The sequence below is a fragment of the Mustela erminea genome, chromosome 11 (assembly GCF_009829155.1).
Source record: "Mustela erminea isolate mMusErm1 chromosome 11, mMusErm1.Pri, whole genome shotgun sequence".
In the NCBI taxonomy this organism is placed as follows: Eukaryota; Metazoa; Chordata; class Mammalia; order Carnivora; family Mustelidae; genus Mustela; species Mustela erminea.
The window spans coordinates 5,154,923-5,169,274 of record NC_045624.1 but is presented as its reverse complement, the minus strand read 5'-3'; the positions used below and the strand labels follow the sequence as shown (position 1 = coordinate 5,169,274).

The 14,352-nt window shown below is 53.1% G+C and overlaps 1 protein-coding gene across 3 annotated transcripts in view; it reads right to left on the bottom strand.

Annotated features, from left to right (window-relative positions):
- PRKAG2 (protein kinase AMP-activated non-catalytic subunit gamma 2) overlaps positions 1-14,352 on the bottom strand; it is a 242,260-nt gene that overhangs the window by 181,143 nt on the left and 46,765 nt on the right. The window lies entirely within an intron of this gene.

Genomic DNA, 14,352 nt, shown 5'->3' with positions numbered 1-14,352 from the left:
CGTGCCGCCCACCTGCTCTGGGCCAGCACGTCACACGCTGAAAAGTACAAGACGTTCAGAGTAAGCAGCAAACACCAAGGACGCAGAAAGAATTCAAAGGCTTTCTGCACTAAGCATGATGAAGAGAGGTGTTTTTCTTTGTTCCTTCCTGCGTGAACTGCCTGCTCCAGAAACATCTGGCCACGGTTTGCAAACGAACAGGCCAAACCCACCAATGGATCATCACGTCGTTTTAGTGGATCCCACACAACCATCAAAATACTGGGAACGAGAACAAAAGAAGGATGCCTTTCATTGTTTCGCCGCATTTTTGATCCCACACACAGGCGGACGTAGGACAATGCACGTCTTACTGCGCTGTGGACAAAGGACACTCCAGAGTTGGGCCCCGCAAGCCTGGAAGCAGGTACGGGTAGATTTCAGAGAGGAGCTGAGCCTTGGTCCCTCGAGATGTCATGAGAGAGAAGGATAAGCACCATCTGTTTTCCTCTGTCCTGTGCCGGAGCCCTCGGACCTCTCCCTGGATTTTGTGGCCAGAAATATGCAAGGAGTAAAGAGACAGAGAGCCACCTCTCTTGACCATCATGAGAGGTGGGCAAGTCCTTCCCTGCTCCCCTTTGGTCCTGGCCCTGAGTCCCCCCTGCCTCCCTCTCGTGGCCCTGAGAGCAGTGGGCAGGGCTGCTCCGAGCCACCAGGGGCAGCCTGGCTTCCGCCAACCCTAACAGCCCTGGCCAGCCCTGGGATCTGCCCTTGGAGCATCCGCCAAGTCCTGCAGAGTGGTGTCTGTCAGCACCTGTGCCCACCTGGCCCACACCTGCTGCAGACCCCTGGATCTCTTGACACCTAAGCCTAGGGGAATACCATAGTCACAGTATATATAGGACAGTTGTAAAAGGTCTCAGAAATCTTCTGAATCTGGGGCACCTGGGCGGCTCAGTCGTTAAGCATCTGCTTTCAGCTCAGGTCATGATCCTGGGGTCCTGGGATCGAACCCTGCATCAGGCTCTCTGCTCAGTGGGAAGCCTGCTTTTCCCTCTGCCCCTCCCCACTGCTGTGCTTGGGCGCTCTCTCTCTCTCTCTCTCTCTCTCTCTGTCAAATAAATAAAATAAGACAAAATAAAATAGAAATCTTCCAGACCAATCAGTCCCCTTCCAGGCCAGGTGGAGTAATGCTGTCTGGAGAGATCAGTCCGAGCGGCTCAAAGCCACACGGCACAGTCACGAACCAAATCCAGGTACTGTGACTCCTAGCCAGGTTCTCTCTCGGTCACACGATGCTCTCTGTAGCTGATGTGGACTTTCTAGCTTATGTTTCTACCGCAGAAGAGGACAGCACCACGATCTTACACAGTCACAGCACAATGCGAGCCCCTCACATGGGCCTGGCTGTCCTGGGCGCACAGTCAATGTCCATCGGGTCGGTCTGCGAGGCCAGCCTCTGATGCAAGTTTGGCATTTCCACATCCTTCCTCCAGCGACAAAGCTCTGGTTCCCAATGGCCCTTCTTTGGAACCACCAGCTTTGTGTGAATGTGTGATTCCCAGAATCCGCCACATCCGTGTGGTGGCGATCAGGGTGAGCAGCTGCTCCAGGAAGTTACTGGAACCACAGGACCGGTGGGTGCGCTCCCCAGACGGGCCGCAGGTGCTGTCTGCCAGAGCCCCGAGCAGGTGTGCATGGAGACCGGTGGGCCAGGAGATGGCATCTGCCGGTGTCCCCTTCCCTCCAGGGCTGGGCCTGCCGAGGGCCATGTGAGGCTCACACCGGGCAGCTCCACATGGGAAACCAGAGTTCTTAGGAAAGCAGCCCCCTCCCACAGAGCTCATGACCATGGAGGCTTCCAGGGACCCCATCCTGAGCCCAAGTTGCCCCCAGGGTAAACTAATGACGCTCAAAGTGGCCAAATGACTGGTTCTTTTTAAAAATTCACTTTTTGGTCCCGTTTCCTTATTTAGCTCCTGGGGTTAAAAAGGCAGCTAAATTGGGCCTATGCCCCTGCTGCTATAGGCCTGGGTACAGACTTCTGCCCTGACCCACCGTGCTGACTGGAAACCCATTTCCCATGTCTGGCCCTCATGTCCCTTGCTTGAGGTAGGAGGTCCTAGAGGCCCTCCAAACCGCCCCATTCTGTTCCAGGCCCTCCCTCTCCCCAGTCCTGTGACGAGAGGGCTCCTGTCTACACGGCTGAGTCTGTGCTGACCCACCTGGCATGGGGTCTGGCTCCAGAGGCACCTGGACAAACAGCAGTGAGGCAGAGCCACCACGGGATGGGGGCAGGGGAGCAGGCATTTTTAGGGCGCACTAGCTGTCAGATACCAAAATGGTAAATATGTGTCACTGTACATGTGTCCAAACCCACAGAATGGACCACACCAAGAGTGAGCCCAACGTCAACCCCAGGCTTTCGTTAGTAATAAGATATTAACGGTCCATCCACAGATGAATGGATCAGAAGATGTGGTACATATATATATACAATGGAATACTACGCAGCCATCAAAAACCAGAATCTTGCCATTTGCAACAACGTGGATGGAACTAGAGGGTATTATGCTGAGCTGAATAAGTCAATCCGAGAAAGAGAATCATCGTATGATCTCACTGATCTGAGGAATCTGAGAACAAGACAGAGGATCAAAGGGGAAGGGAGGGAAAAATGAAACAAGATGAAACAGAGAGGGAGACAAACCACAGAGACTCATAATCTCAGGAAACAAACTGAGGGCTGCTGGAGGGGAGAGAGGGTTGGAGGGAGGGGGTGGCCGGGGGAGGGACATTGGGGAGGGTGTGTGTTATGGAGAGCGCTGTGAATTGTAAGTGATAAATCACAGACCTGTACCCCTGAAACAAATAATATATTATATGTTAACATAATAATAAGGTATTAGTATAAGTTCATCAACTATAACAAACATACCTCAGAATGCAAGAGGTACTGGTGGGGAGGGGAGGCGGTATGTGGGAACTCTCTGGACTTTCCTGCACGGCTGTTCAGTTGTTCTGCAAATCTAGAACTGCTCTAGTAATGAAAGAAAAAGGCAAGAGCAACAAAAGGCTAGAGCTGGCCTCAGGGCCGATGGCCAACCAATACCCGTGCCACAGGGCTCAGCACCCACCCTGTGCCGTTACCATCCAGAGACAGAAGGGAGCCTGGGGTCTAGCTGAGGGGCCTGCCTGCAGCTCCTCTGAGAAAACCATGCATCACTCCGTTTGAAGAAGGAGCTGGGGCTTGGTCACTCCCCCCACAACGTCCATGGCTCTGATGCCTTCCGGAACACAGAGGAGCAGGTGCACTGCACATGCCCAGACTCAGGGTCCTGAGCAGAGGGGATCCTGTCAAAGGCTCCAGGCAGAAAAGATAAGTGAGGAGATAAGGTGACCAGTGGGGTTGGGCAGCGTGAGGGCCAGGAAGTTCTGAGAGCCCAGGTCCCCTCTTTCAGGCCAAGCCAGCCAGTGGGGACCCAGTGGTGGGGCTCGGGCCTTCATGCACCAGATGGAAGCAGGTGCTCGCCAGAGTCACCAGGCAGCCTCAGGATGTGTGGCGTGGGAGGACAAATCCCAGCGCCAGGCTGGAGACTGAGTGGGCACAGAGAAACTCACGGTTCCCGGTCGGGGACTCAAAGCCACAAACCACAGTGCTAGCGAATCCAAACAAGAAATCTGCTAGGTTTTTCTGTTTTTGTTGTTGTTGTTGTTTTGCTGCCAACAAACCCATTCTGTTCTGGAGGGGCTTGTTATGTAAGTAGGGGAGGAAGAAAAATGCTGGACGTGAGGCCAAAGTCACCAGAACAGCAGAAACTTCTAGATCAGCCTCTGCCACAGCAGGGAGTCAGGTATAAAACACAGGGCTTGTTTGTGACTTTGCTTTTTTCAAGGGAGGAAAAATGTCTGCTTCCAACATCCTAAGAATTGGGTTAAAAGCCATCATCTCTTAAGAGGATCTGATCACTGAGATGTCTCCTGTGTGTAGCCTGTGTCCCCAGGCCATGTGTGTCTCCCTGTGGGCCAGGATAGGCCTAGGATGAAACACGTCCCTGAGCCTGTCCTCCGCATTTCTCATCTACTCCTTGCTAGAGTGGTTTGGAACCTTTATTTCTTGCTGAAGAAGCCCAGAGGATTCTGGACCAGGTCCTATGGGGATATTCCTAGAGACAGAGGACCTTGGAGCTGTCTGTCCCTTCGCCAGGCCAGCCCCTCATTTTCACTTGTGGTCGCTACCAGTATGTCCTGGAAGCCTCTGGACCACACATCCCTCTACCCTTTATATCTGTGAGGCCCCGGGGACACCTCCCTCTGCACGCAAAGCACAAGCCCTCGCGAGCGCAGTGCATGGACTCTGACCTTCCAGAACCACGATGGGCATGATCTGGGGGAGGTCCACAGAGAAGAAAGGGAAACCCCAGAGGCAGAGAGGGAAACCAGAGCCACCAGGGACATTCCCTACTGCCTCTCCTTCTGTGCACATGGCCCCATCTGCATGTTAAAGGACAGAAATAAAAGATCATGTAGGCTAGTTCTCTCTGGTCTGTGCCTGCGCCCAGCTTGGAGAACAGGATCAGGCCGAATGGGAGACCTGCTGGCCGAGACCTTAGGGTCCCTCCTGCCTGAGCACGAAGTCACCACACCCCAGTGCAGCCAGGCCATGTGGGACTGGCCTGCCTGCTGTGGCCGGAACCTTGCACGTCAGCAAAGGTCAGGACACACGAAGATTTTTTTTTTATGCATTACAATTTCATTTTGAGCTTGACACTTGTTCAACAGTCACGGAATTTCTAGGTCAGGTTCAGGTAACTGAAGAGCCTTTGTAATTCGCTCCTATTGTCTAGCGCCACGGGATGCTGCAAACACAGTCTGTTGCAAAATGCGAAATCACATCTTTCTAAAGACGGGCTGAGAAGCTCTGATTCAGGAAGTTGTTTCCTCACAGTGTAGGGTGCCTTGACCCGTCTCCCTCGGCCACGCTGGGGCTCTCACTCCAACCTTTCCTCAACTAGCCAGAGCACAGTCGTCTGTGCTGGACACGCGACGACTCCTGCGTATCGGTCTGAGGCATCCGAGCTGACAGCACCCCCCGCTAGGACTAAGCACCCCACCCCGTTTCTCATAGGCACAGGTAAGAGGACCTACTCATCCCCCAAGAACTATCTCAAGACCCATGACGCCTTTCCCTAACGAGACCAGCTGCACCCTTCTCTAACCTCATGCAGTTCAAGAGTTCCAGATACTTGCTTAAGAATTTAAAGAGTTTCGAGTTAAAGAGTTTTAAGAACTTAAATCCCTCAAGCTCTGTCTGGGATTTATTGATAAATTTCATCTCCGCAGAGACCGCGAGCACTCTTGAGGGCAGCAGCTCTGCTGTCCATGCATGTGGGTTAAGAGCTAAATTCACGGGATCTGGAAGTCAAAACAAGACGATGTAGGATGGAAAAGTTGGGGTCCCACCCTTGGCCCCATCCATGCTGTGCCCCCAAAGGAACCATCTTTAGCTGCATATCCTACTAGACTTGATGCTTGAGCATCCTATCTAATACGGGACCCCTTAGTCTCATACTTTTTCTGCCTCACACTTTGCTTATCCAGGATGTCATTCACTATCAGCACAGAGAGATTTCTCCGGTATCCAGCGCACACGCCTTTGGATGGAACATTCTAGTTGTACCAGCCCCTGTGGCAGTCTGCGTCTCTAATCTTTGGCCATCAGGACCAGGCCGTCAAAAGAACTTTGTGCATTCTTCTTATTTCTAGGATATGTCCCCAGAAGCATGACTGTGGCTCAAACGGCCGTGAATTTGTGATTTCCAGACAAAACTGTCACGCATCCTCCTTACGTCAGTGCCATTCTGCCCTCCTCACTCCGGGGGAGGAGGCTCTGCTTCCCTTAGAGCCTCACCCACAGGCTGGCTGTGCGTCAAAGTTCAGGATTTTGCTGGATCGGTGCGGAACGGCACCTGTGTCTCCTATGTTTCACCTGTTTACTTTCATCTCTGGTGTGCCGTGCAGCACAGAGTCAAGTCCTTGGGTCAGCAAGCTGGGGGACGGTCCCTCTCCGCCTGCAGGTATGACCTGGGTCCTGACATGAGCGCAGACCCAGCCGGCTTTGTCATTCTTGTTAGTAAAACAGAACAGAAATGATGCCCCAGAAGTGTGTTTTATGGTGTGTCCATCAGGCCAGCGGTGATGGGAAGCTCCTCGCCAGGGCTCACGTCCAAGTCAGAGGGCTGCCGGGGAGGGGCTTCGTGCTAGTCTGAGGCACCAAGTGCCACCGTCCCTGAATGCACAAGCCAGGCGTTCCTGCAGAGGAACAGTCCTCTCCCCTCCCCGAGTCTGGGCCCCTACGATCAACAGAAATGCCCCAGGAGGATCACGTGGTAGGAAGCCGGTGGCTTATCCCTGGATCTCCTGGAATCTGCCCCGCGGGGGACACCAGCTGTTAAAAGTCCTGCTGCCTGGAGACCACCCGGCCACGGGGAAGCTCCCGCCAGCCAAGGGGAGAGGCTGCACTGAGACCCTTCCAGCAGCTGTCTGCCAGCCCAGGCACCTGACACAGGGTGAGGAGACCTTCAGAGCCCTCGGTCCTCAGCTGCTGTCTGGCCAAGAACACTGGTGGAACATCACATGGGAACTGGGCCCACCGCGAGCCAGGAAACCCCCGGACCTGCGACGATCCCCAACCACACTTACAAGGTCTGCGTGGCTTGTGATACAGCAACAGATGACCAGAAAGCTACGTGATCTTGTGGACATCAGTTTCTCTGTGCCTCAGTTTCCTCATCCATAAAATGGGAATCATAGGAGTTCCTCTCAGATCATGAGTTAATATACATACACATGTAAATATATAACACGAGCTACTCCCCTGGTTCGTAAAGGCAAGATGCCATTATGTCGGGGCAGAATGCTGTTATCTTTGAGAGAGGCGGGGGGTGATGTAGGCTGGGGCTTCTAGTCTGGGAGGGACGCTCCTGCCGGGTTTTTCGGTCTTTCAGGAGGTGGGAAGGAAATGCACATGTCGCCGTGACCACGCGGGCAATGGGACGGCCAGCCCCTGCTTTCACTGCTCTCATGTCATCGGCTCCAGTAACGCTGATGGTCTCAGGCTGATCGGGAGACTGGTCTCAGGAATGACTAAATGCAGAAATTATTTATTAACAAGTGTTTATCAGACAGTCTTCCAAAATGTAGGATGAGTGGGAGAAACCAGAGGAGGCTTGGGAGAATGTTTAAAATACGTTAGAGCCACTGACGTCTTTATTCATTGGAACACGTGTCAGGGAGCCTTGTGTGTCTGGAACTGGGCATTCACAGGGGAGCCCCACGCTCCTCCCCAGTCTCAGGATGGGGCTGGGGGAGGAGAGAGACTGCAGAGGGGCCCGAGGGACCCACGGGGTCATGGAGATGAGCTCTGTCGTGAGAGTGGTGGTCGCGTGCCCACTCCCATTTATCACAATCTAACTGCACACTTCAACTTGGTGCACGGCACTGTATGTAAGCTATAGGTCAATAAATCCGAGCCCAGAGTGACCCACCAGCCACCGCCCATCCCCGTACCTTAAGAGAGAAAAAAGAAAAACGTACAATCTGCAGAACACAGGGAAGATGTCTACATTATTGATCCTGGAATACTGAATGTGCTTTCTCATGCAGTGGGAGTAGAATTTTCAGGAAGCAGCTGTGCAGTGTGGGTGATAGCTATACTCTATTTCCAGCAAAATGCTCTGGTTTTAGTCGCCCTCCTGGTGACGAAGTACCTGGTTACACCTATCCGATGGGGCACAGCCGTCCCTTCTTCCCCTTCCTGGGATCTGAAAGTCTGCACGTCACCTTCCAGGACCCAGCTAGAGGCACAGTGGCTACAGATCTAGGAGGAGAGATGTGTCGGACACCAAAAACCCAATTTCTCCCAAGGGTAAAACCCTACTAGTGTGAGCTGTCACAATCCTAAATTTCCTATCCCAAGGCCCTTTATTTGGATCAAGGTAATATTTAAATGATAACTATGAGAGACAACCCATGACACGAATCCCTGCTCTGAATTAGGGGATTACCGGTTTAGCTAAGCTCAGAAAGGGCTCTGACGGCCCAGGAATGAAAAGAGAAATTCAGGTGCAGTTGGGATGTTCAGACAGAAACAGCTCTTGATGAGGCCAGTTTGGGGAGCACTGGAGGGGGGACCCTAGGGAGGCACCTGGGGGGGTAAGGGGATACCCAGAGGTGCTCATGGGCTGAGGCCACGATTCCCCACCACCTCTCTATTAACTACCCAGTCTGTCCAGCCAAGCAGGAAATGCAGGGATCACTGAGCACCAAGAACATGGTGGATATTTAAATGTGGTGAAGAATGTGGATCATGGGCAGTTTATCTCAACCCGACATCCGTCCTCACCGGCACGCCAGACTTTGTCCAAGTGCCATTACCGAGGGCCCGAAAGTACCAGAAGCTGGGTGATGTCAGGTTTGTTTCACTGGTAAATGCATTTTACAGAGCTCTTTTTTGACAGCATTCCAAGCAAGACATAGATGCAGGTCTCAGAACTTTGGATTAACCAGAGTCCTGAGGCATTTGGAATTACTGAAAAATACTCTTTGGATTTTTTTTTTTTTTTTTTTTTTTTTTTGCAATTGCACAATACTCTCTTATCTATCTCCATGAACGAAACTAGAGAAAGCTGACTTGGGGCATGGTGGGGGAGGGGGGGACTGTTAGACTCAGTGTCTAGTTGGACCTTGGACAAGAAGGTCTAGAATTTTCTTTCTTCTTCTTTTTTAAAAATATTTTATTTATTTGAGAGAGAGAGAGTGCGTGCGCATGCACACGTGAGCAGGGAGAGAGGCAGAGAGACAAGCAGACTTCTGGCTGAGTGCAGAGCCTGACACAGGGCTGGACCCCAGGATCCTGAGATCATGACTGGAGCCGAAGGCAGAGGCTTAGCTGACTGCACCACCCAGATGTCCCCAGAATTTTCCTTTTAGATAGACGAACAGGAGGGGAGACGCTGAGTCCAAGTCAACCCACTCTAAGTACAGATTCCTGTCTCCTGTAAAGCCAGTCCTCAGAGCACGTAAGATGCTACTGAGAAGCCCTGAGGACCCCATTCAGTGGGCTGCGGTGGGGCCCAGGAAGGCACAGTCTAACGAGCCCCCAGGGCCACCCTTTGAGAAACACTCGGCACTCTGGTCCACGGACAGAGGCTTTTCCTCCCCATTTAGAAGACAGTGGAGGCAGGGAGGCAGGAGGGGGGGGACGGGGCGGGGAAGTGGGTGATTATTCTCATCTACCAAGTAGAGATCTGGGAAGAAGAGGAAAAACAAATTTTGTACGTGGTGGCGTGGCCCAGTGTCCTCTCTATGCAGCCAGAAGAAGGAACAAGTCCTTCTGGGGAGAGCTGCCAGGTGGCCGCTAACAAGGCCTACAGGGACATTCTGATGCTGGCCCAAGGGGCCTGGAGGAGAAGGGTCCCCAGGTCCTTGAGTGGGGCACTCAGAGCCCCTCCGCCCACCCCAGGCCGGGATGGAGCACGCCCCTCCCCCACCAAGACCCACCTTCTTCCCAAGTGTCCCCCCGGAGTTTGTGTTGGAAGACCAACCGGTAAGCGCATTTCCAGGCTCTGCGATTTCAGCAGATAAGTGTGGGATGACTCAGAGCGAGTGGGTGGTGACAGATGCCTGCAGTGAGCTCTGAGCCAGGCCTGGCTGGTTCTGGGTAAGCGCCTGGCTTGGGTCTTGGCCTAACGTGAAGGGCGAATCCCACCAGGGGATAGAGCGCTCTGGATTCTGAGCAGAAAATCTGTTCAAACAGATCACTCCCTAGTCCAGCCCCCTCCTACCCAGCCCCGGCTCAGCACAGCACCAGCAGCAGGATCTTCAAGAAGCCCTGGGCACCTGTGTCGGAAGTCAGAACCCATGTGTTTGAGGGGTCCACGTGGGTGTCATGCCAGGCCTCCCCCCAGCATCTGGGTGCTGGGAGTTGCCCTGTCTCCTTTGTCTGCCAGGCCTTAAAAACACAGCATTCCTGCTCGCTACTAAAATGCAGACACCCCTCCAAGGACACACCCAGATGCCCTTCTGGCTCAGTCTTGACTCCTTTGTCTTCAGGGCCTGGCAGAGACGCCTTATGGTGAGGAGGTCCCGTTATCCAAAAAACTCACCTTTCTGTCACAGCCGCATCGGGCAGTAGCAGGTACCAGCAATATAGCGCTTGAAGAATCATTGTTATCATTAATTTGACTTTTCAGATGAGCAGAAAGTACCCTTCTGATCCTTTTTTTTTTTTTAGATTTTATTTATTTATTTTGAGAGAGCAAGCGCAAGCAGGGGGAGGGTCAGAGAGAGAGAGAGAGAGACTCTCAAGCAGACTGTGCTGAGCACGAGCCTGACGTGGGGTTCAATCCCATGACCCTGAGATCATGACCCAAGCTGAAATCAAGAGTTGGATGCTCAACCAACTGAGCCACCCAGGCGCCCCCACCCTTCTGATCTTACTGGTGAAAATATTTCTAAAACTGTCCTCATACATCTCAAAGCTTTGATAAGGAGCACAAGGTAGGCAGGGTCTAACCGCCAGATGGCCACGGTTTGTGGGAAGTGCCAGGCCTCTACCTCCAGCAGCCCCAGACGGAAGGGCAGGAAGACAGGACGGTGGCGGCAAGGCCCAGGCCTGATGCTCTCTCTCCAGGAAGGCGCCCTTTCAACACCTTGTGTTCTGCCATCTTTTTTCCTTCTGGAGTCCCAATACGGCTCACGGGAGATTCTGCTTGTTGCCCCTGGTTAAGGGGAAGGCCCTACGCTGTCCTGTCACTATGCAAGGGTAACATTCTGCCTGTCTCCTCACGACCTTTTCCTGAACACAGGCCACCCCAGCTCAGCCTTCCACCTTAGAAGTCTCCAAAACCCCAAAGGCCCCCAAGTGTCAGCCCCAAGTTTACGTCCAGCCATCAAAGTGTGACTCTGAATGGGGTTCAGCCAATGGAGCTCGCAAAGCAAGGACAAGGTCTGCATTTAAGGTCAAATACATGAGCTGCTTGGGTTATGTGAAAAGGAAGAGTTTTCTCTGGTGCTTTGTCTTACTTCTCCTCAGCTCCTGTTTCTGTATCTGGTTCTCTCTGCAAGAAGCAGCAAAACCCTGTCCTCGGGGCTCTCAAACCTCGGCAGTCTGCCCGAACCAAAAAGAAAAGGTAGAGCAGCCTGGGAGAGAATGAGGAGCCCTGACTCCACAGCCTCCGTTCTACCCTCCTCGGGCCGCCTGGAGTCCCTCATCATGCTGGGAGCCCCCCAACATGGCAGTGGGGTAACTGCGGGGCAGAGGGCTGGCTCTGCTTCGACGTGCTGGGTGTCTGTTCTCTTATTCTCTGGAACCTGCCGGCGCGTCTCTAACTCACGAGTGACTAAGGAGATGAAGCCATTATTACCAGGCAGATGGCAGACTCCGGTAAAAGCAGACGTGAAGCAATAAAATACCACCACATACCTCACTCGCAAAGCAAAATCAAAACAAGAACCCGAGTCTGGTTTTGTTTTCTACTATCTCCCTACTTCCCTCTATCGCTCTATCTTAGGGTGAAAAGATGCCAAAGGCGATTGAGAAAGGAAAGGAATGTATGATCCGAGGAAGACAGGGCAGACATGCCAGTGTGACCTTCAGGAGACGGCGGCGGCAGGGAACCACACTGAGCCGGCAGACAGCTGCGTCCGCGTGCAGCACGTGAGGCGGGAGGGACGGGGCGAGCCTGACCAACTCCAAGGACAGGTTGGCAGCCGCCTGCCTGGAGCGGCGAGGTAAACAGGAACCCCACGGAACCCACAGCCCTCTGGCCTTGATTTCCTGGTGAATAACCGAAGTGATAAGACCTGCAGAATTCTATCTGAAAACCGATCGCTTCAAGGCCCTGCTTTGGGAGGACTTCGCTGGGGTCAGCGCGGGGCAACAGACCGCTCCCCAGTGGGAAGAGGCTGGCTACCGTGAGCATCTATCTGCTGCAGGTGGGGAACTAGCCCTTGTCAGCGGGTTTCCCCCAGTCCTGTGAGCTCGTATGGCCATCTCCAGTGTCAGAAGAATGAACAGTCCCAGAAAGGTGAAATGATTTGCCTATGGTCCCCAGCACGACACAGGCTGAAGGTCAAGACCAACTCCCAAGTCCAATGCCACGGGTTTGTGGGTTTGAGGAGGCAGCTTTGCCGGGTCCTTGAGCATCGGGTGCTTATGATTACACCCTTCTCAAAACCCCAAATTTTAGTTCTTGAGGTCAGAGCTCTGGACTCCGTCATTAACCTCTTTTAGGGCTCTACAGCCTTAAGTCATGCTCATGGAAAAGAAGTTTGTCAGGGAGAGGAAAGGTTTACCAGAGACACAGAAAGCCCGTGGATTAACGCTGTCAGCCCTAGTGGCAGAACAGCAAGTCCTCGGGGTCTTGGGGCTGGGAAAGTGTAGGGCCTCGGAGGTCCTGCTTGGTCGCCATGACATGGTGGCGGCTAAGACACACGTTTTCACTGTTGGAAGTTTGCCATGTGCTCAAACAGTGCAGTGTGGGGGAGGGGGGCGGGGAGGGGGCATGGGGGCTGCTACTTTGTAGTCAGAGGACCTGAATCTGAACCCTAGTCTGTCATACACCAGCTACGTAATCTCGGCAAATGGTTCAAGTTCACAGAGCCTCAATTTCCTCCTGTGTAAAATGAGGCAAACCTCCCAGGATCATCATGAGAACTAAGAAAATAACTAATACCCATGAAAATGCCATGTGCGGCACCTGGTGCCTAATACATGGTCAATAAACATTTACCAAAGCGTAAAGCGTTAATAGCAATGATACAGAGACAAATCCCTGTAAGAAATGAAAACCTTAACTGACCATAGGGAATTACCAATTGAATGAATCCACCTACTAGAACGAACTGAACACCACTTAATACAAAATAATGCACAGAAAAAGCACAGGCAGGAGCCCATCTAAACCCACAGGCTGTGTATGAAGGAATAGTAAGGGGGTTTTCGAGAAGGTACAGGGCAAGACTCGTCCATGCGGGCGGCCTGTGGGAGGACAGACGGCGACACTTTTGAAAGATGTTTTTAAAAAAAATTTACTTATTTGACAGAGAGAGACACAGCATGAGAGGGAACACAAGCAGGGGGAGTGGGAGAGGGAGAAGCAACTTCCCGCTGAGCAGGGAGCCGGACGGGGGCTTGATCCCAGAACGCTGGGATCATGACCTGAGCTAAAGGCAGATGCTCAATGACTGAGCCACCCAGGTGCCCCCAGACTGCAACTCTTTTAAAAAAAGAGGAAAGTATATGGTTTGAAAGAGAACAGTGAGGAGGTTGGAAAAATCCAAGGATTCTATTAGCTAAGAGCTGAGCTGAGATCAGGAGGCAAAATTAAAAGGTCCATTTTCAGGGACCCCGGCTGGCCAGTACTACTGACAAGGCCAAGCCTCACGCTCACCGTGGCTGGACCCTGCCAGGCGTGTGGCACTTGAGAGTTTGTCTCCATGAAAGGGGTGACTTGGATACTGGCCTGGGGACCCGCGCACAAGTCCATGACAAGGGGGGCATCTACCCAGCCCTCCGCAGTCTGCTCATCTCCCTCCTCCCCACGCCTGCCTCGGTGAGAAGACCAGGCTGGGCCTTGGGCCACCCAGTTTCTTTCTCAGTTCAGCCCACGTGGCTGTAGGTGTGGCAACAAGGCTGGATTTTTCAATGACCCCTGCGGAATGAATCTTACACTCAGCATCCTCTCGCGTAAGAAAGGAGTCAATCCCTGCCTCCTAGGTCTCACTTTGGGCTAAAACAACCAAAAACAAACCTAAAACCCCACCTTGGAGTTTTCCAGCCCTTGGAAGCTCCTGCTCAAACTACAGAAGCAGGAGAGCTGAGAGGCTGTACTGCCCTCCTCTCGGGTCGGGAAGTGAGCCCGGCTGTTCTCGGAGTCAGCCTGGGCTGAGAGGTGGACGGGCCCAAGGGCACTGGTCCAATCTCGAGGCAATCTGTTCATCACTTCCCTAGGAAGCTTCCTGGGCTGACCGCTCGGCCCCTTCCGTCTGCCTCCACACTTCTCTTACCTAGCCACACCTGAGAGCACCGGGAAGGCCCTCCATTTATGTTTTGGGGTCTCCCCTGCACTCAGATATAAGCCTGTGTCCCGCTGTCCCCAGCCCCTCCATGGTGCCCCCTCCCAGTTGTCCCGCAGACCACCGGCCCCTGCCTTGGACACTTGGCGTCTGCCCCATCCCAGGCTTGACTCTCCACTGTTCCCCAAGTCTTGATCTAATATTCTGTTCTCGCCCCCCCCCCAGATTATAAGTCCAGAAGCACAGAATCAAGCCTCATTTTTCTATTTTCCTGCCCCCGCTGCCCATCCCCCC